The 20,743-nt window shown below is 37.4% G+C and overlaps 1 protein-coding gene across 2 annotated transcripts in view; it reads left to right on the forward strand.

The window, feature by feature from the left end:
• Positions 1 to 20,743, forward strand: part of GMDS (GDP-mannose 4,6-dehydratase) — a 631,992-nt gene that overhangs the window by 121,652 nt on the left and 489,597 nt on the right. The window lies entirely within an intron of this gene.

Consider the following 20,743-nt stretch of genomic DNA (forward strand, 5'->3'; position numbering starts at 1 on the left):
TATATGTGCTTAGACTATAATTGTATATAATAAACTTTTGAGAAGTTGAACTAAAATGCACATGTATTCAATTTCTTGTCATTATACCCCTAGTTGAAAATTGAGGATTCGTGCCCTGGTGCTAGCGGCTCTTTCAGATTCGGTGTTTGCCCTCATCTCTACCCTTCCCTTGCTGTGGTCCCTCAGGACGGTGGCTCCAGTAATAGCCAGGCTCTTTTAGCTGACTGAATTTTCCAGTTTGCCTTATCATGGGTTAGTCCCTTTTATTAGAAAACCTGTCTTCCATTCTTACCCTTTTGTAAGTTCCTGTTTCTCCTTTACTACCCACTTTGAGCACTGCCTTCTCTATGGGGCTTTTCCTAACAGATATATATATATATATATATATATATCATTTGTCACTGGTCCTAGTGTCACACCATTGTTGTATTGAGGATGGAGCAGGCATCGGAGTTGGAAGATTTGAAGCCACATAATTTGGTGTATTGTTCATATTTAAAATTTTCTGTATGCTATGATGTCTCAGTACCTTAAAAATCTTTCTGGCTAGGGAGTAGCTGCCCCTCCTGGGGCCAGCCAATAGAGATAGCGAAGGGCCCAGCTGGAAGCATGTCTTTGATACCAAACTAACCAGTCCAGAGCCACGCGTCCACTATCTGGGTCCTTACACCCCAGGATACAATTTTCCTCTGCCTTAGTCATCCCAGGGCTAGGTGTCAGGCATCTGGGGGCCGCTCCTATAGTTTAAAGCCTGCCAAAATTATTCAGACTACCAAACTGAAACTGTCTTGTTCTCCTGTCTTGCCCTTCCCTGGGAGACCTTGATAAAGGCCCTGACTTTGGCTTTTCCCTTGCTTTTGCTGTCTGCCTGCTGACTACCCTGAGATTTCTCCATTATGGCTTTGCAAGGCATGCTGTGCCTCCTTGTTTCTAGGACTTGTGAATATAATAAACTTTTTTTCTGAGCCTATCTGGTGGTTGTATCTACTATTACATAAAAGATTACAAAACATATTTTCCCTATTTTATTGAGATATAATTGATATACAGCACTGTATAAATTTAAAGCATACAGTATAATGATTTGAATTATATAGTGAAATAATTATCACAATATATTTAGTTAACATTCATTATCATATATATGTGCACACACACACACACACACACACACACACACACACACACACGTTTTTGGCCCTTGTGATGAGAGTCTTAGAATTTACTTTCTTAACAACTTTTGTATATACCATGTGGCAATTTTAACTATAATAACTATAGTCATTCTGTTGCACATTATATCCTCATATTTATCTCATAACTGGAAGTTTGAGCCTTTAGACCAACATTATCCAATCCCCCACCGCCTCCCTCTGGTAACCACAAATTTGATCTCTTTCTTAATGAGTTTTTTTTTTAAAGATTTTCACAGATAACTGAGATCATACAATACTTACCTGTTTGATTTATTTCACTTAGCACAATACCCTCACAGTCTGTTTGTGTTGTCACAAATAGCAGAGTTTCCTCCTTTCTATGGTTGAATAATATTCCTATGTATATAGGTATATATGTATCAAACTTCTTTGCCCACTCATCTGTCAGTGGACACTTAGGTTGTTTCTGTATCATGGCTCTTATGAATAATGTTGCTGTGAACAGAGGGGTGCAAATATCTTTTCAATAGAGTCAAAACATCTGTTTAAAAATTTTTTTTTCTTTAATGTTTCTTTATTTTTGAGAGACAGAGAGACAGAGTACAAACAGGGGAGGGACAGAGAGAGAGGGAGACACAATCCGAAACAGGCTCCAGGCTCTGAGGTGTCAGCACAGAGCCCAGCGCAAGGCTTGAATTCACGTACCACAAGATCATGACATGAGCCAAAGTTAGACGCATAACCGATTGAGCCACCCAAGTGCCCCAAAACATCTGATCTTTAATTTATACTTTGCTTCTTTCTAGCTGTATGACCTGACCTTATCTCCACAAGAACTGTTTCCTCATTCTTGAAATTGGGATAATTCAGACTTTACTATAGTGTTACTATAGTCAGACTTTACTATAGTGTTATACAGAAGGCTAATGCTTATAGACTATTTCTACCAGTTCTGCCCCATGATAAATATTGCCCATTATTTTTATATTACTGTTATGATTATTATTATTATTACATGTTTTGACAGACACAGCTCTCTCATCTACCATATTTTCATCTCTTGAAGGACAAGACTTGTCTCTGTAACCCTCCTTCTAGAACATCAACATATACTTGACACATACATGAATGAATCAGTGAATCAATGCATGAAAAAAGACATAAGACAAGGAAGTTTGGAGCCAGGATATGAAATGTCCACATTAAAAGTGTGTACTTTGGTTAGGCTTTTGGGAATGGAAGTGATAGTTCATTAAGAATTTTATTAGAGTTTCTTAATTAGAAAGTTTAAGTTTAATCAGATGGGCTGGTGGTTTCTAAACTGTGTTTTGAAGAGCCTGAGGCTGCCTAGAAGTGCCTCAAGGTTGGGTGGAAGTAGGGGATGTGACACAGAGAGTAGTGGGAGGCAAAGTTTATGGGGTTTCCTTTTCCATACCCCTTCACAGGGCTCCCAACCTTGAAACCAGATAGTTTTGTGGGATAGTTTTATGCATTGGATTTCTGCTCAAGTGTCACTGGAAAAGCAGTTGAGTTGTAGAAGTAGCACAGCCCATTTACTGTGGTGTGCTGGGTGTGTGATGGCTTAGGTACCGGAGGTGGAAGGATCAAGGCAGTGCCCGGTGTGCTCGGAGAAGTGGATGGCAACTGAGAACCTGAGAGACACTCTGGGGGAGAGCTGTGCAGCGCTGCTGAAGAGTCTTTAGTGCTTCTCCGCTGGCAGTGTGGGATGTGAGTCCAAGCTGATCGATAAGACGGCTTTTGATAAAGAAGTTGTAGACAGGGCATTGTCATGTCTGCTTGAGATGAGGACCTATGAGATTAGAAACCCAAGGACAATAATATTACTTTTTTGAGCAGATAGGTGTTGTGTGTCAACTACCTGTCTGTGTGCTGGGTCATGATGAGTAAAGCGATTGTGGTCCTGTTCTCATGGATCCTGCAGTCAAGTGGGGAAGGCACATAATGTATTGCCACTGACCTATAATGAGATATGAAGCAAAGAACTGTGTGCATTGAGTGTTTCTGACAGGTAGGAGATCCTATTCTGTCAGGGTGGAACATAGCAGGAAGAATTTTCTGAAGAAACAGTGGTTGAACTGACATCTACAATTATGGGAATCCTAGTAAGTGGACACTGCAGCAGGGTAGTCAGGAGTGTTGAGGAAGAGGGAGCTGCCTGTGTGAAGCACAGAAAATACAGCCTGTGGGGCCCAAGGAAGGTCAGTGTGGCTGGTGGACAGCTCACTGGAGGGAGGACGGGCTTGACTTTGAACCTCATAGTTCCTCACAATCAAATAGAAGTGCAAAGAGCAGTCGTTTTCCTCTCACCCTTTCCCTCACCCGGCCCTGCATGACCTTTTGTTTGCATTCCTTAATACTTTTGAGTCCTATATTGGGGTCCTAAGGCTGTTATAACAAAGTACCATAGATCAAATCATTTAAACAACAGATTTATTTTCCAGCAGTTCTGGACGTTGGCAGTCCAAGATCAAGGTGTCAGCAAGGTTGGTTCCTTATGAGGGCAATGGGGGAGAATCTGGTCCAGGCCTCTCCCTTTGCTTTTGATGGTTTGTTGGCATATTTGGCACCCCTTGGTTGTGTAAACATCACCCCAATCCTCTACCTTCATCTTCACATGTTTTCCTTGTGTGCATCTCCATCCAAGATTCCCCTTTTTATAAGAACACTAGTCAGATTGGGGCCCACCCTGCTGTGGTGTGACCTGATCTTAATAATGTCATCTGCAATGCCTCTTTTTCCAAATAAGGTCACATTCTAAATTCATGGGGGTTTAGGACTTTCATATGTGAATTTTTAGGGGAATACCTTTCATCCTGTAACAAGTCCAATTTTTAGACTGATATTTTTATATGTTTAGAAAATAACTCCTTTAAATATGAAAATGAACTTTCTCTCCCCTTTGTCTTAGGGCCTAGAGATGAAAACATAGAATTGAAACTGGCTTGTAGTAAACATGCAGTAAAATTTAGATAATAAGGTCTTTGTTCAAGTGCCATAGTTTACTTCCACCTCACAAGAAAAGACAAGTGCCCATTGTTGGGCATGTACCTATTAGACAGTTGCTGCTGAGTGGATATTATTAGCCTGAAACCAGAGGGACCCACATTTATGCTGGGTGGGGGTAGGGGAAAAGAAGGGAGAGGGAGACAGAGACAGAGAATGGATCCAAAACTAAAACCAGACTTCCTGTCATGTAAGTAGTATTTGCAGAGGGTGCTGAGAGGACACTTTAGAGGCTGTGATGCCAAGTGTGTGGCTGCTGGCAGTTTGTGGCCAGATGTCCGGTATATAGAGAGTGGTTTTCAACCTACCTGGTCATCCTTCCCTTCCATCCTGTGGTTACCTAAGCTTAGGGACCCATTGTCAGTTCAAATAAACAGATTTTAAGTGGTATTAAATTTTCCCTCTAACCTCTGTATTCCTGCTTGCTCAAAATCCATATTCAACTGTAGGTCACTGTCAACAGTTTTATGAAGACTGAAATTCATCTGATGACTACCCACCTGTAAGCACATAAGCTGGCAAGCATTTTTTTGGGTTAGTGCCTGTGCTACAACAGCTTATGAAATATTTTGAATTTTACCCCTAGCTTAACACAACATAGTTTTTAAATTTTTTGAAGGAGGGAGAGTGAGAGAGCCACTGAGTACAAACAGGGGAGAGGGGCAGAGGGAGAGCGAGATCGTTAAGCAGGCTCTATGCTCAACATGGAGCCCCAGCTGGGGCTCGATCCTGTGACCCTGGGATCATGGCTTGAGCCAAAATCAAGAGTTGAATACTCAACTAACTGAGCCACCCAGGTGTCCCAACACAGTATTTTTTATTCAGTTATTATTCCATGTGGATGGACATTGCATATGGATGTGACAAAAAGGTCTGTGGTCAATTTGGGGCATAGACTCTTAGAATTGAGGAAAGCTTGATGGTTTTGTGGGCCAGCTTCCTACCCCTGTGGATTTTCTCCTCCTACAGCAGTATAATTACTAGCCATTCAATCTCTGTAAGAATATCCGAATCAACCAGGAAGTTGTTAATGCCAGCATCCATGGAGGGCTTCATGATGAACCTGATCTCACTCCCCTTGAGTATTTAATCTTTGGATTTTATTGACCCCTTCATAGTTCTTTTTTTTCTGTTTTATTTAACCCTTTAGTTATTGCTATTTTCCTTCCCCTTTGATTATTATTGTTCTCTGTTCTTTTGTTCTTTAATGCCATTCTCATTTATCACCCTCCGAAGCTACTTAAGTTTGTTACTGTCCCTCATAAGACTTAGAACACTTTCTAGAAGTGGTGGATTCCTCAGAGTAGAGTGCAATAAAACTGACTCTATTGTTAACTGAGATGGTTAGCTCAACTAGTTACACGTTATCCCCCAAAGCCATGAATTCTGCCACTTCAAAGTTACCTGGATCCCAGGTTCATAATGTGCTAGATTTTCTCACTCTAAATAGTTGGCATTTTATAACATTTCTCAAAAACCTTTATTTCTTGTGTTATTGTTTGACTATAGTTCAGACTTAATTGCCTAAATTATATCCATTCCAGAATGTGTTTTGGGTCAGCATTTCCTAGCCCTTGTTAGTAGAACACTGGGCTTGTCAGAGGTGAGCAGGATCTTTCTCTTTCACCACCATCCCTCCCCTTAGAGGGAGTGGGGATTCTGTCATAAATAGATTGAGAAACACTGCTTCCAACATTGCCCTCTTGCTGATTCACAAGGTACATTTGCATGCTAAAGGTTTTGTGATATCCTGAACTAACTTCCTAGGGATGCTGTAGCAAATTGCAAACTTGGTGGTTTAAAACAGCAGATTTTTCCTCTCAAAGTTTTGTAGGCCAGGAATCCAAAATTAGGTGTGGGTAGGGCTCTGCACCCTCTTGAAGTTCTAGAAGAGTATCCATTCCTGGCTCTCTGGCTTCTGATGGCTGCTAGCATTCCTTGGCTTGTGGCTGCATCACTTGGGTCTGTTTCTGTGGCCTCCTCCTCTTCTGTCTGTGTGATATCTCTCCATGCCTCCCTCTTACAGGTATGCTTGCAACTGGATTTAGGGCTCTCCCAAATAATCTTGACATTTCAAGATCCTTGATTACATTTGCAAAGACTGTTTTTTTTTTAAAAATATAAGATAACAATATTCACAGAATGCAGTAATTAGGATGGGGCTATGCTTTTGGGGGCCATTATTTACCTAACACAGTTGCTCATTTTTTATCCATTTAGGACAAGTAGCCTTCTGCTCGCACTTCTTAGTCACTACTTCTTACCCCAAATTGCTTTTCCTTTTCATCAAATATTTGTCATTAAGCTCACCTTTTTTCCTTTTTACAATGCTTTCCTATCTTTCTTGGCTTCCTACTTCTAATTGCTAAGTAGTTTGGTTTATATTTTTAAAACACCTTGCACTCTTGTGTCATCTCTTATTAAACTCTGTGCCTTTGTTTAACTTTGGACAGTGTGGGATAGTGGGCAAGAATTTCTGGAGTCAGACTGTCTGGGTCTAAATCCCAGGTTCCCTTCCCCAGTTAATAGCTATATGACTTTGGGTAAATTCCTTAACTGCTTCTGCTTAAGTTTCATTGTCTGTAATGGGGGATCATTAGAGTAAATACTTTAAGGAGTTGTTGTGGGAATTACATAAATTATAAATGTAAACTGCTGAAAACACAGCCTATCACTACACTGTCCAAAATTGTAGCCATAAGCCATATGTGGCTATTGAACAATTAAGATGTGGATATTAGGCCTGAGGAAATGAATATTTTAAATGGAAGCAATGTAAAATATATTTTTGTTAAACACAATTCTCTTGTTTTGGTAGGATTACATTTCAGTTTAACTGGTGTATTTCACACTTAAACACACCACCGATTTTGTTGATGTCAACTAATTCACTTGCAATGAGTTTTTTTTCTGTGTTCTATCTAACATTGTAGTGCATTTATTTGAGCATTTTATGCAGACAGCAGCACTTAGTGATACCTGTACCTCAGCATTGGTAATTAAATGTTTATAATTTTAACTAAAATGTATTTTTTCCAATTAAGATAAATATAGACCAATTTTATAATTCAAATAAAAGGCCTATTACTGCTGCAGAATTGAGTGCAGACATAGAAATTGGTACTATGATAAAAGCAATGAAGGCATAAAGAGACTGGAAATTCCGTGATTAATTTGCAATTTGCTCTGCCAAAGCAAAACAGAAAAACTATTGGGTTAAAAATTTTAAAGAAAAAAAACTGGTTAATATTAAGAGATTAAGATTTGACTAGAAGTTTACTCTCAATGAAGATCAAAAAAGAATTAATGCATTTAGTTGTGTGAAATCTGAATTAAATATCCAATACATTTAAAACTTTCATAGGATGAGAGCTTGTTGCTTCAGACACTTATAAACTGGGCTAGATTAATGCACAAAAGATGAAACTTTAGTTGGAGAGATGGCAAAATAAGTTATTTGTTACTAAAGTTTTATTAGAACATTATGAGAAAAGACAACAATATATATACAAAATTTTAAAGATATTTAATTAAATCACCAGTTGCCTATAGAATACAAGATCTTTCTAACAGTATCAAAGATCAGTTGATTTGACATTTGAAAAATTTCAGGTGCTTTTCTTTAGACAAGTTGCTGGATCACTGCCTACTTAATACTTTAGATATCCTTTTCCTCAAAGGATTTAAAAATTTACAAAGAAATGATATAAATTTCTGGTGAGAAATACCAAATTTGTAGCATAGTTATTTTTGAATGTTCTATATGTCAAAGAAGAATTTCAGATGGATATGAAAAAAATTAATTCCTATCACAACAGGTTTCTGTCACTTCAGCTATATAAGGAGAAATATCGGCATTTATGGATTTTAAAGTAAGAGACTGGTACTTCTTTTATTGCTTAATTCCACTATATTCTGAAGCAGGCTCTTTAAAAAGTGTCATAGGGGCAACTGCAACGCTAAGTTGGTTAAACATTCAGCTCTTGATTTTGGCTCAGGTTGTGGTCTTAACAGTTGGTAAGAGTGAACCCCACATTGGGCACTGCTAACAGCATGGAACCTGCCTGGGATTCTTTCTCTTTCTCCTCTCTCTGTCTCTCCCTAGCTTGTGCTCTTTTTCCTCTCTCTCAAAAATAAATAAACTTAAAATGTGTCATAGCTACCTAGTTAAATTTTTTCAATCTATACATTCAAATACATGAATCATTGCCAGTTTATAGACCTGTTGAAGGAAATAAGAGACAATGAAGGCAGTAATCTTGTGCTCTTGGCCAGCACTCATTGGTGGAATCATGGATGAATTTTACAAAGATTTCTGTAATATTTACTCAATGTAAGATTTTTCTTTTCTTTCTTGAAGTGAAGGGATGCTTGCCAAGTAATTATAAATGAAAAATGCAGTGTGATTCATGTTTTCTCAGTTTTACAACACTGCTTATGAATGAGCTAAATTTGAAGCTGTAAGGGAAGGAAAGGTTTCTTTGTGACCTAGCTAGGGATGTGTGAGAATTCATCTTGAAATTGAAAATTTTTATAATATAAATCAAAATGACTTTGTACATTTTTCTAAAGTGAACCAATATGTAGAAGATTTAAACTATTAGTAGCATTACATAAATTGGCTATAAAACCAGAAAGAAAATTGGAAGAACACTATTAGAGTTGCTTTCCAATGTATGCAAGTACTCATTTGGATTCTGTGTTAATAATTGGACATAAGAGTGAGTAAACTTGAACAGATACAGATTTTAAACTGATAGATAACCTTTTGTTCCAAAGTCAAATCAGTTTTTCTTAAAACAAAACAACAAACTGAACCAATTGTGCCAGTGTATGTACTGGTTATTAAAGGGAAAGGATTTTTTTTTTTTTTTTTTGGCATTCAGGTTTTGGAAGATTTGATACAACCAACCAGTTATCAATTTTATGAAATCTAGATACAGATCAAGTGCTCCTGAAGAAAATTTAAGCTTGAATTAAGATGCATTATAAGTGTAAAATAACAGATTTTGAAAACTTTAATATAAAAAATAATGTATAAGATCTCATTAATAATTTTTAACATATTGATATAACACTCAGGATATATTGGGTTAAATAAACTTTCTTAAATTAACTTTAACCTATTTTTAACTTTTTAAAATTTGGCTACTAGAAAATTTAAAGTTACACATGTGGCTCAGAATATATTGCTGGCCTAATCCATCATAGGTATACAGTGAATGAATGTTAGCATTAATATGATTGCTAATATGATGATGACGATGATCGCTAATGTGATGATGTTGATGATGAGGATGACGATATTGTTGCATTGATTCTTTGTCCACTCACTAGATTATAAATTCCCGAAGGGTAAGAAATATACCTTATCTTTATTTTTTTAAGTTTATTTATTTATTTTGGGAGAGAGAGAGAACAGTATGAATGAGGGAGGAGAAATAGAGGGAGAGACAGGATTCCAAGCAGGCTCTGTGCTGTCAGCACACGGAGCCCTATATGGGGCTTAATCTCATGAACCATGAGATCATGACCTGCGCCGAAATCAAGATTCTCTGCGGCTTAATGAACTGAGCCACCCAGGCGCCCCATCTTGTCCTTATTTTTATTTGCCATATCACATTGTAGTCCTTTTTAAAAGGATGTTTATCAGTGGATTGATTGCCCCAGCATTGCTTTTAACATTCCACGTACAGACCTGTGTTGTTGTTTTTTATAATCTTCAGGATAATGGCATAGAAATCCCTTTGAGTCTGTGCACATGCGCACACATACTAACAACATATACATGCACACACACACACGAGTATTTTGTTTAGTGTAGTTGAAGGAGAGTTATTTAAGCATTCATAATCATGGATTATTGCAAAAGTAATTGGTACTTCTTTAGGAAATTATATTTCAGGGGTGCCTGGGTGGCTTAGTCGGTTAAGATTCTGACTTCGGCTCGGGTCATGATCTCACAGTCTGTGGGTTCGTGTCTCGCATAGGGCTCTGTGCTGACAGCTCAGAGCCTGGTGCCTGCTTAAGAGTCTGTGTCTCCCTCTCTCTCTGCCCCTCCCCGCTCGTACTCTGTCTCTCTCTTTCTCAAAAAATAAATTAAAGACATAAAAAAATAAACTAATATTTCAGTAAACTGCGTTTTTATTTACATTTTTATATACATTGAAAAGCTTTAAAAAACTTTAGTGGCATTATTGGCATCTTGTTTTTGTTGAAACACTTTTATTTTGATTGAAGGAGAATTATATGAGAAATGACACTGTCGTTAGGATTAGACAAATTGGTTTCATATTCTGCCTTATTCTCTAGTTCTGTGACCTTGAACAAGAGATTTAAGCTTTCTTTTGTATCTTTTTCTTAAGGGTTGTTTTTTTTATTTTGAGAGAGACAGAGAGAGAGAGAGAAAGGCGGGGGTGGGGGGTGCAGAGAGAGAGAGAATCCCAAGCAGCGCCTGACACAGGGCTTGATCCCATGAACCATGAGATCATGACTTGAGCCGAAATCAAGAGTTGGATGCTTAAACCAGCTGAGCCACCCAGGTACCCTGGGATTTAAGCTTTCTGAATCATAAGTTTTCAAATCAGGAAAAAGGTGGATAATATCAGTTATCTTACTAGGATGTTGTGAGAGATCTAAATGGGAAAAATATCTTAGAGTGCTTAGCAATCATAGGAATCCTAGAAATGTAGATTATTATTATTTTGACATAAATAATAATAACTATCTTGAAAAACATATGTGGTATGCTTTTTTATAACATAACATAATATAAGGTTGAGTTAACCAAATCCATTAAAATGTGATTGCTTATGGGATTTTTAAGCATAGTGTTGTGGAGAGACCTAACGGAGAACCAGGGGGAGCGGAGGAGGGAGAGAGAGTTGGGGAGAGAGAGGGATGCAAAACTTGAGAGACTATTGAATGCTGAGAATGAACTGAGGGTTGAGGGGGAAGTGGGAGGGGGGAAAAGAGGTGGTGGTGATGGAGGAGGGCACTTCAGGGGAAGAGCACTGGGTGTTGTATGGAAAACAATTTGACAATAAAATATTATGGAAAAAAAAAAGAATACTCTCAATTTTTCCAAAGGTACAACCCAAGTATATAAAGTATAGTCAGATATCCCCTAAATCATAAATATTAGGAGAGAGACTAGCTGGGAAACAAATTAGTAGTTAGACATTTAAGATTATAAGATTAGACCAAAAGGTGCATGTGCTAAGACTGAACTAAGGACACCTGGTTTTCAGTCAAGGACCCTGGAAAAACTGGGAATTTGGAGTTTGGTGCTGCTGTAACCAAGATGGGGAGTTGTGTACACTTCCTTTTAGTGTGGACATTATTTTCACCTAGAGAATTTACACTTCTCCTCCTCACTCTTGCCCTTGTGTGCCCTTACAAAACTCTGGTCTCCATTAGAGTGCAATTTTGATAATGTTTTTTGTCCTATTAAATCAAGATTTTCAAAAGTGTCATATTAGTATCTCACAAACAGCTCCTTTTATCCCTCTGTTAAAAAATTTTTTTGAACATTTATTATTTTTGAGAAACAAAGAGGCAGAGTGTGAGCAGGAAAGGGACAGAGAGAAGTGGAGACACTGAATAGGAATCAGGCTCCAGTCTCCCAACTGTCAGCACAGAGCGCAAAGGCGGAGCTCAAACCCACAAACTGTGAGATCTGAAGTCGGATGTACAACCAAATGAGCCACTCAGGTGCCTCTTATCCCCTCTGTTTCTATGTTAGGTCTGAGCTATCTAAAACACCCCTGGATTGTGTTGCCTAATAGGCAGTGACACTGGAGAGAGAGTTGCAAGTACAGTGTGGAGACACATATTTTTAAATATGTGATCCTCAGCCCTCAAATGGTTTTTAATAACTTTTCTTGGTGGTAGAACCCAAAGTACAATATTAGCACAACCTGACAAGTAAATGGAAAGATTTCCAAGCCTGCACATTGGATGGGCTGAACCTACTCACAGACCAGACAATCCAGGGGAATCAACATTGTTTGTTCATGGTAGGTTCTCTGTGATTTAGTCTTTCCTACAACACTTTGTTCTTTGTCCTCTGGCTCTTAAAATTTACTTGGTGTTATTAGTTTTATGATATGCAGCTTTCTGGGAAGATGCTTACAAATTCTTTATTTATACTTGTGTACATATGCTTGAATTTTATCTGTTCCAGTGTTTTCAAGTTATGTAAATCACAGTTCTTACTTTGTATCTTTCTTCAGTGTTTTGCAGTATCTCCAGGGTGGTGGGTATTCCTTGGTTGCAGAGCCTGTAAGTGACATTTCTGTCATAGTATATATCTTAGAAACAGTCTTAACTAGATTGTGCCAATTACTTAATCCTGAAAGAAATTAGGTCAAAAGAACATTTGTAAATAGTTAAACTCTGCTTGTTACCAACAGTGACATTTCAGGAGCAACTTGTTAAATAAATGTGTAGTAAGATGGGAAAAGATAGAGACATCAATATATGTGTATTCTTTTGTTGTTTATGACTTTTTTAAACCTGTAAACAAAAGGACATTTGTTTCATCTTCCTCCCTTAGCCAGGACACAAATTATAAAAAGAAGTGTACAAGGAACTGTTAATAAATCAGGTAAATACTAAAATTTCATAATTCTTCTCTTTTCAGTAAAAGATTTTTTTTTCTTCCAAATTTAAAGTTTTTCATTAAGCATGGCCTTGAACACTGGACAAAGTATAGCACTGTTTTAGTTTTGAGTACCTTAAAAAAATCCTTTCCTGTATAAATCACTTGGATGAATAGAACTACGTAAGCGTATACTTTGCAAAGAAACAGGCTTTAATTGTACAGACTGTCACTTTGAGAGATAATGAGAAAGGGAAAAGGAAAGAGAGGAACTCCATTTGCAAAATCTGTGTATGTATATTTACTACAAAGAGATTATTATTTAAGCATGAAGTTTACTGGTGATTTATTATGAACTTCCCTATAGATCTATCCAAATCTTTATCAATGCATGTGGAACCCTGAATTATAAAAACTTTCAGTTAGTATATTGTTCTAAACTTGAAAGGAGTTATTCACACCAGCACTGAACTGGCCAGTTAGGCAAATATTTAAAAGGATTTTGACAGGGATATGTTTCTTGTATTTCCTCTTTTTTTTTTCCCCCCACCTTGATTTCATGCTCAAGTGTGATGATTTATTTCTCTAGGGCAATCTGCCATCCACTGTAGAAGAGGTCAATATGGTAGTATTTCATAGCTTCTCTTTTATCTGTACAGCCTTGCCACCCTCTGTCCATGACTCATGCATCTACTGGTGTTCCCTGATAGCAGAACGTTTTGATTAGCTCTACAGGTTACCTGGTTACTGTTCTCAATCTGTCCACGTGTGGGTTTGCTGATGCGTGTGAAATGTGGAGGTCTGAGCCAGTGTTGGAGCATAATCCTATCTGGACCAGGAAATGCCTGGCTTTCCAGATACTTCTCAGAGCAATAGGGCATGGACTAAATCTCTTATTTCCTTCCTGTCCTTTATTCCATAACACCTATGGCCCAAGTGGATGTTTGGTATTCTCTAATCTGGGACAGTTTGTATTGTTAATAAATTGTATAGCGACCAAATTTTATGTCAAAACATTTGTAGGTCCATCATTGTGGAGTGGTTGATCCTATTAGTGAAGCAAATTGTGATAAATAATTCATTACAATTATATATGTACACATATATGTGTATGTATATGTGTATATTACGTATATATCTCAAATCCTTTTTCTGTTTTCTGACAATCTTGGGCAGGTTACTTGGTCTTAGCTGACCTCAGTTTGCTCATTTGTAAAATGGAGATAACAGTACCAACTACATAGGGTTATTGTGAATATTAAAAGTTAATGTATGTAAAACATTTAGTGCATGCCTGGCATATCTTATCTAAGTGCTATATAAGCACTTACTATTTTTATTAATATTATTATTTGTAGTAATAGTAGGTCATATGAAGACTTTTTTTTTTTTTTAAATCTGAGGGACAAAACCTTCAGCATTAGTGAAGAATGGGAGAGTGGGAGAGATAAAAACACGGAGGTTCAAACCAAAGGAGCATACCCATTAAAAAAAGGAAAACGGTAACAGATTAAATATTATTTTCTTACTTTTGCTTGCTTTGGATTTGTTTTACTTTCCTTTTTCTACTTTCTTAAAATGAAAGCCTGTTTTATTGATTTGAGACTTTTCTTTTTTGTGTTGTAATGATTTAATGCTACAGATCTTTATTTATGCACTTCTTTAGCTACATCCCACAAGTCTTTTTTTTATTGATGTTGAGATATTGTATTTTTTATTTTGAAAATTAGGCCAGGGAAAACCCTAGTTTTGGAATTGAGGGTTATAAACTTTTAATCTAATAAAAGAATTATTTAAAAAAGAAAAAAAAAGGAAAAGGAAAGCTAGTCAGTGAGATACAGTAGTCTTTGTGCATACTTATTTTCATGTAGAAATGAAAGGTTGGCTCACCCTTGATGTGTCTACGTATTATGTACACCCAAGCATGCTTGTAGGCTATTAATAAATGCCTTTAGATTTCCTTTTGAGGCTTTTTAAAAAATTTTTATTTGAAAAGGAGGGACAGAGCATGAGCAGGGGAAGAGCAGAGAGAAAGGGAGGCACAGAATCTGAAGCAGGCTGCAGGCTCTGGGCTGTTAATACAGAGCCCAATGCGGGGCTTGAACTCACAGACCGTGAGATCATGACCTGAGCCAAAGTCGAACGCCCAATCGACTGAGCTACTCGGTGCCCCTTGAATTCTTAAACATTTCTGGGACTGTTTGTGTGTGTGTGTGTGTGTGTGTGTGTGTGTGTATGCACACGCGTGTGTGTGTATGCATGCATGTGTGTGTGTGTGTGTCTTGTCTTTCTAATTATATAATTAAAAGTTGTCTTTCTATACCTTATTAATAATTGTTTCCTTTCTACCTCCTTTTGTTAACCCTTTAATCCCATTTTCCTTAAAGCAGTCGCCTAATTACAGAAATTTATTTTACTGTGTTGAAATTAACAATATTGTAAATTTAATTTGTGCAAATTTAGCTGGAATTCATATTTTGGTGTTTGCATCCTTTGCTCATTAAAATAAGAGTATGCAGTAATCATTTGCAATTGGAAAAGAACATGTATTTTAAACCAGCTAATTATGGGAGTTCTATCACCAAAGATCTGCTAATCTGTTTCAAAATAGTTTTTGAGTATGTTATATTAGGAAAATTAATCAATTTTATGTATGTTCTAGATACTTACAAGAACAAACCAATTGGCAAAATACAGCCTAATAGAAAAGTGGATAAAAAAATAGAAAAGAATAAATAGTTCCTAGAAGAAATATATGATCACAAACAAAATAACTCTTCAGTCTTAATACTCGCCAAAAAATGAAAAGAAAAGCATCATTTTTAACCTGTTAAGTTGGAAAAAAAAGGTTTTTAAAATTAACTTTGTAGGTCATTTTCTTTTTGATATTTTTTCTTGAGTATATCTTTTTTAAAAAATTTACCATGGACACAATACTCAACATTACAGTCATATGTAGGATGATTGGAGGTACTGACTTCTTTTTAAAATGTTGCTTTTAATCTAGCTCATGATGGTTTACTGGACAGTCTTGTGTTTGGCAACAGTGCTGCTATATCTGTATATATGTATGAGGTCTATGTGCTACCACTTCACACCTGTCGGAAGGGCTCTTTTCCTTGGCAAATAGTCAGAGGGATGGGTTGGTTATAGGAAGAATATCTTAGCTACTGGGCACAATAAATTTTTTATTGTTCAAAGTTTGTTAATAGCATTTTTAAATTACAGTGCTCCTTTCTACCAAGGAAGTAAATTAAAGGAAGTGAACATCTGTTTTTCCGTGGCAGTGGCTTTTATGGGGAAATAATTGTTAACTTTAAAAGACTACTGGGGTGCCTAGGTGGGTCAGTTGGTTCAGCATCAGACTTGGGCTCAGGTCATGATCTCATGGTCCAGGAGTTCAAGCCCCACATTGGGCTCTGTGCTAACAGTTCAGAGCTCAGAGCCTGCCTCAGATTCTGTGTGTGTCTCTTTCTTTGCCTTCCCCAGCTTGTATTCTTTCTTTCTTTCTCTCTCTCTCTCTCTCTTTCTCTCTCTCTCTCTCTCTCTCTCTCTCTCTCTCCCTCAAAAATAAATAAATAAATGTTTAAAAATTAAAAGGCTACAGAAATTGGAAATTATTTATGTTTTAAATATTAATGATATCCTTGTTTCCTGTCTACCAGTCAGTTAGTTTTCACCCCACTGATAATTGTTGGTGGTATTCTTGTTCTTCACTTAGAAATGCATTAGTGTATTTTACTTGGTTCTCAACTGTAGACATTAGTCCAGTCTCCTTTTAGCAGTAATTTTTTGATGTTTATTTATTTATTTTGAGAGAGAGAGAGAGAGAGAGCAAGCAAGCGAGCGCCCATGTGTGAGTGGGGGAGGGGCAGAGAGAGAGAGAGAGAGAGAGAATGAATCCCAATCTGACCTCATTCTGTCAGCACAGAGCCAGAAACTGAGCTCAGTCTCATGAGCATGAGATCATGACCTGAGCTGAAATCAAGAGTTGGATGCTTAACTGACTGAGCCACCCAGGTGCCCCCTACATTTTTTTTTTGCAGTATTTTTTAGTGAAAAATTCTGAGGTCAGAATTTTTGGTCCTTGTTTTTTTCCTATTTTTGGTCCTTGTTTTTTTCCTATTTTTGGTGTGTAGATTCTGCTACTTCCTAACTGTGTGATTGTACACTAAACATTTAACCATTTTGAATCTCAATTTCCTATCCTATAAAATGAGAGCATTGGATTAATTAATCCCTATGGTCTTTTGAATTCTGTGAGTTTGACAAAGATTTTATGCAATGATTTGTGTTACAAACATGAGCCAGGTGAAAATACTTTTCAATTATATTTTGCCTCTGCATTCTTCATATTATATTGCTAATCTCATTGGAGGTTTTCATTCTAATTCAGAACTGCATCTTCTATTAATCATTGAGGTGTTTGGGTTTCTTTTATGGTGAGGTACAGATTATTTTGATATTGTAATTGCTACTAGCTGAAAAGATGCTTATTTTAGAGTAATTAGAAGTTGTAGAATTAAAGAACATAAAGGGCAGCATAAACTGGTGCTTTCTCTCCTTGCAGAAGGGATATTCTATTTCCTAATGCTTGAGATGATCTAAACAAAGAAATTCATGTATTAGTGGCATGATTTCTTTAGCCCAGTACTACTTGTTTTGTTCAAAGAAGCTGTCAACTGGTACTTAGGCAAAAACATACAGTATAATTTAGCATGCAGTTCAGAGGAACCAGGTTCTCAAACTGCATATAAGAAAGTGTCCTTTTTGTTTGTCCTTCTGAACTACAAGTACATCCATGTTTAAAGAGAAAAGAGAAATGCTAGTCTCCTCTGCAGGAAGGTAGACTGCCTGACACATACATGCTTGGATGTGGGCTACGTTAGAGGATCAGTCATTGCTTAGTACAGCCTTTGGTGGCCATTGGGAGAAGGGGTTTGCTTTCTGTACACTTCCTTCAGCTTTTTATAGATGTAAAGCTGTAGGTAATTTTAATGCTACGGTCAAAATAGGATTGAATTAGGGGCATCTGGGTGGCTCAGTCGGTTAAGCATCTGACTTTGGCTCAGGTCATGATCTCACAGTTCGTGAGTTGAGCCCCGTGTTGGGCTCTGTGCTTATAGCTCAGAAGCTGGCATCTGCTTCAGATTCTGTGTCTCCATCTCTCTGCCCGTCCCCCACTCATGTTCTGTCTGTCTCTCTCAAAAATAAATACACATTTATTTTTTGTTTTGTATTTATAATTTTGTATATAAGTATACAAAAATAAACATTAAAAATTTTAAGAAAAGGATAGGATTGAATTAAGTTTTGCAATTACTCTTTACTTTTATGGGTGATCTAGATTATTTCTGAATACTCCATGAAAGGTGAAAAAAACAGAGATACCCAAATATAGGGACTATACGCATCAGGCATATCTAAACCTGACACTTTTGGTCCTTGGTCAGTGACCCCACCTCCCTGGCTGTGGAGCTCCAAATAATAATTACAAGCACAGCCAATCCAAATTCATCTTCAAACAACACTATACTGCTTTCTGTATAGAGCACACACCCAAACAAAACCTGAGAAATCTCAGGTGCTGTGTATGGTCTCCTTCCTGGAATATTCTAAAATTAGGTGACATTACTTAATCAAAATTAGAAGCACTGATTAATCCATAAAACACTGTGTAATGGAAAGTGACCAAATTAATTTGGTTTAAAAATAAATCTGTTATTATTCTGTTGGGGTTTGACATGTTTTGGTAGGTCCCAGTTGTAGGAGGGTGAGGAAGGAGGTTGTTTTCTCAGTCAAAATAATGGGAGACTTGAATTCTAGTCCTGGCTTTGCCTCTGCAGTGTGATATTAGGAAAAATGGCTATCTTCATGTGCCTTATTTACCCTAGTTGCTAGTGGCTCCTTGCCTTCCAGGCTGAGTTCTTGCAAAAATAAGATAGAAAATGTTTCTGTGTCTTGAAAATGTTACACCCATGGTGATTACTCAGATCTGTATAGCATTTAATACAAAATGGATACCATTACTAACCTTGTGGAAAATTAAATTTAAGAGTCACAATTGGGAAATTATCTCTCCAATTAAAAAGTTTTCTATAACAAGGATTGAACCCAGGCTGTAATTTGCACCAAATTAATTGTGTTCATAGCAAGTTGAGTTGGAAATTTAGTTCATTTAGTTCTTTGTTTTCTGGGAAATTAAGTATCAGAATTTTTAATGTTGGTCATAGGTTCTCAGGTGCCATATTTCAGTCACTAGTCTGATTGAAGCATTCTCCAACAGCTCTGTTCTTCTAGAGGAGGCAGAAACAATGATCTTGTTGGCTTGGCTGACGCCTGCCTGCTTAGATACTGTGTCTCCCTGTGGAGTTCCGTCAGGGCCTGGGAAGAGGACAAGGGGAGGCCAGCTGGGCTCCCTAGGCCAGAGACCGGGAGCCTTCACTTTGCTCCATTTCCCGCTCATTGTGCAGCCCAGGCCCTATCACTTGAGAGACCTGGCAAGGAAGTCAGGAGGAAGTGAGTGCCCTGCTGGTTCAGAATGTTCCAGTGTGGTTGGAAAGTTTGAGAAGGGCCCTGGGTGAGAAGAACAAGACCTTATTGACAGGGTTCAGGCCTGATCAGGTCTGTTTCTCATCAACTTTCTGAATAATCACAGCTCTCCCTGCCCCCATGGATCTCTAGCACTTTCACCTCTGCCTTTTTTTTTTTTTTTTGAAACATTGTATGCAGCCATGGTGGAACACAAAGAGCTTGAAGTTTTTATTCCAAGAGGAATTATAAAATGTGAAAAGTATAGTGTTGCCTGCTTCAAAATGACAACACTAACACCAGCAGCAGAACAAAACTTTATACTTTGTAGGGCTTTCCAGACTGCTATAAAATTATTCCTCTTATTGTAAATGCTTTTTCTATTAAGCTATTTTCTCATTGATTGATTTATAAGACTACCCATTATTCTTAAATTTCCGATCGTCTGTCCTAATCTGAATTGTTCAGCCCTCTTATCTGATTTAGTTTGCATGTTGAGTATTTAAAAACTGTGCAATTCTGTGTAAATCCTAAGATTGAGAGGTAAAGAAATATGTCAAACCATTTCTCCTCTTTTCTACATGAGTCTATAAACCAGAGTATTTATGTCAAGTCAGAAGAAAATCTGCTGGAGGTTTTAATGAACCACAAAATGTGTCCCTTGTATATTTTGCCTTGTCATCTTGCCTGAATTTATGTGTGACTCTGCATTAATGTAGTAAACACTCTTGGCAGTCTTGTCATTTTCAGGACTCATAGGGGGTCTCCAATTCCAGCTTTAAGCCAACTAATGACAATGAGACTTGCTTTCCCTTTTCATTTTCCTGGGATATCTGGTAGGAACTTTTGAAGCACAGGGGGATATTGTAAACTTTTGCAAAGCTAGGAAACTAAATACTCTGAGATACTTTTGAGTACACAAATTCCAGTAGTTGGAGCCTCCCATTTTTATATTTAAGTCTATATTGGATGGAGGGGACCTACCCAGGCTGAAAGCAGGTGGGCAGTTAACAGGTTTGATTGCTAAGTATCTATCCAATTCATAGTTTGAGCAAAGCTGGTAGCTTTTAACAGTACCTCTAGAACAGTGATTTCTCACTTTTTGGCCTCTTAGTAGTTTTATTAGATGACTTTCATACTTCCTTTCCCTAAAAGTGGCACATGCAATTTTTTAGCTTAAGTAACACTTCTCCTTACCTGGAAGTTTTTACAAGTGTTATTAAAAGTCAGTCGAGAATCTTTGTGTTTAGTCAAACATCTCCATCTCAATGTAGGGTTTAACTGCATGATTTAAGACATATCCTTTCTATTTTATAAAAAATAAACATCCTTCTTTTATTTAAAGTTTATTTGTGTGTGCATGCATACATATTCAGTGATAATAATACAAACCTGATTGTGTTTACCCCCCCAAATTCTTTGGTTGCTG

This window comes from Suricata suricatta, chromosome 7 (assembly GCF_006229205.1).
Source record: "Suricata suricatta isolate VVHF042 chromosome 7, meerkat_22Aug2017_6uvM2_HiC, whole genome shotgun sequence".
NCBI lineage: Eukaryota > Metazoa > Chordata > Mammalia > Carnivora > Herpestidae > Suricata > Suricata suricatta.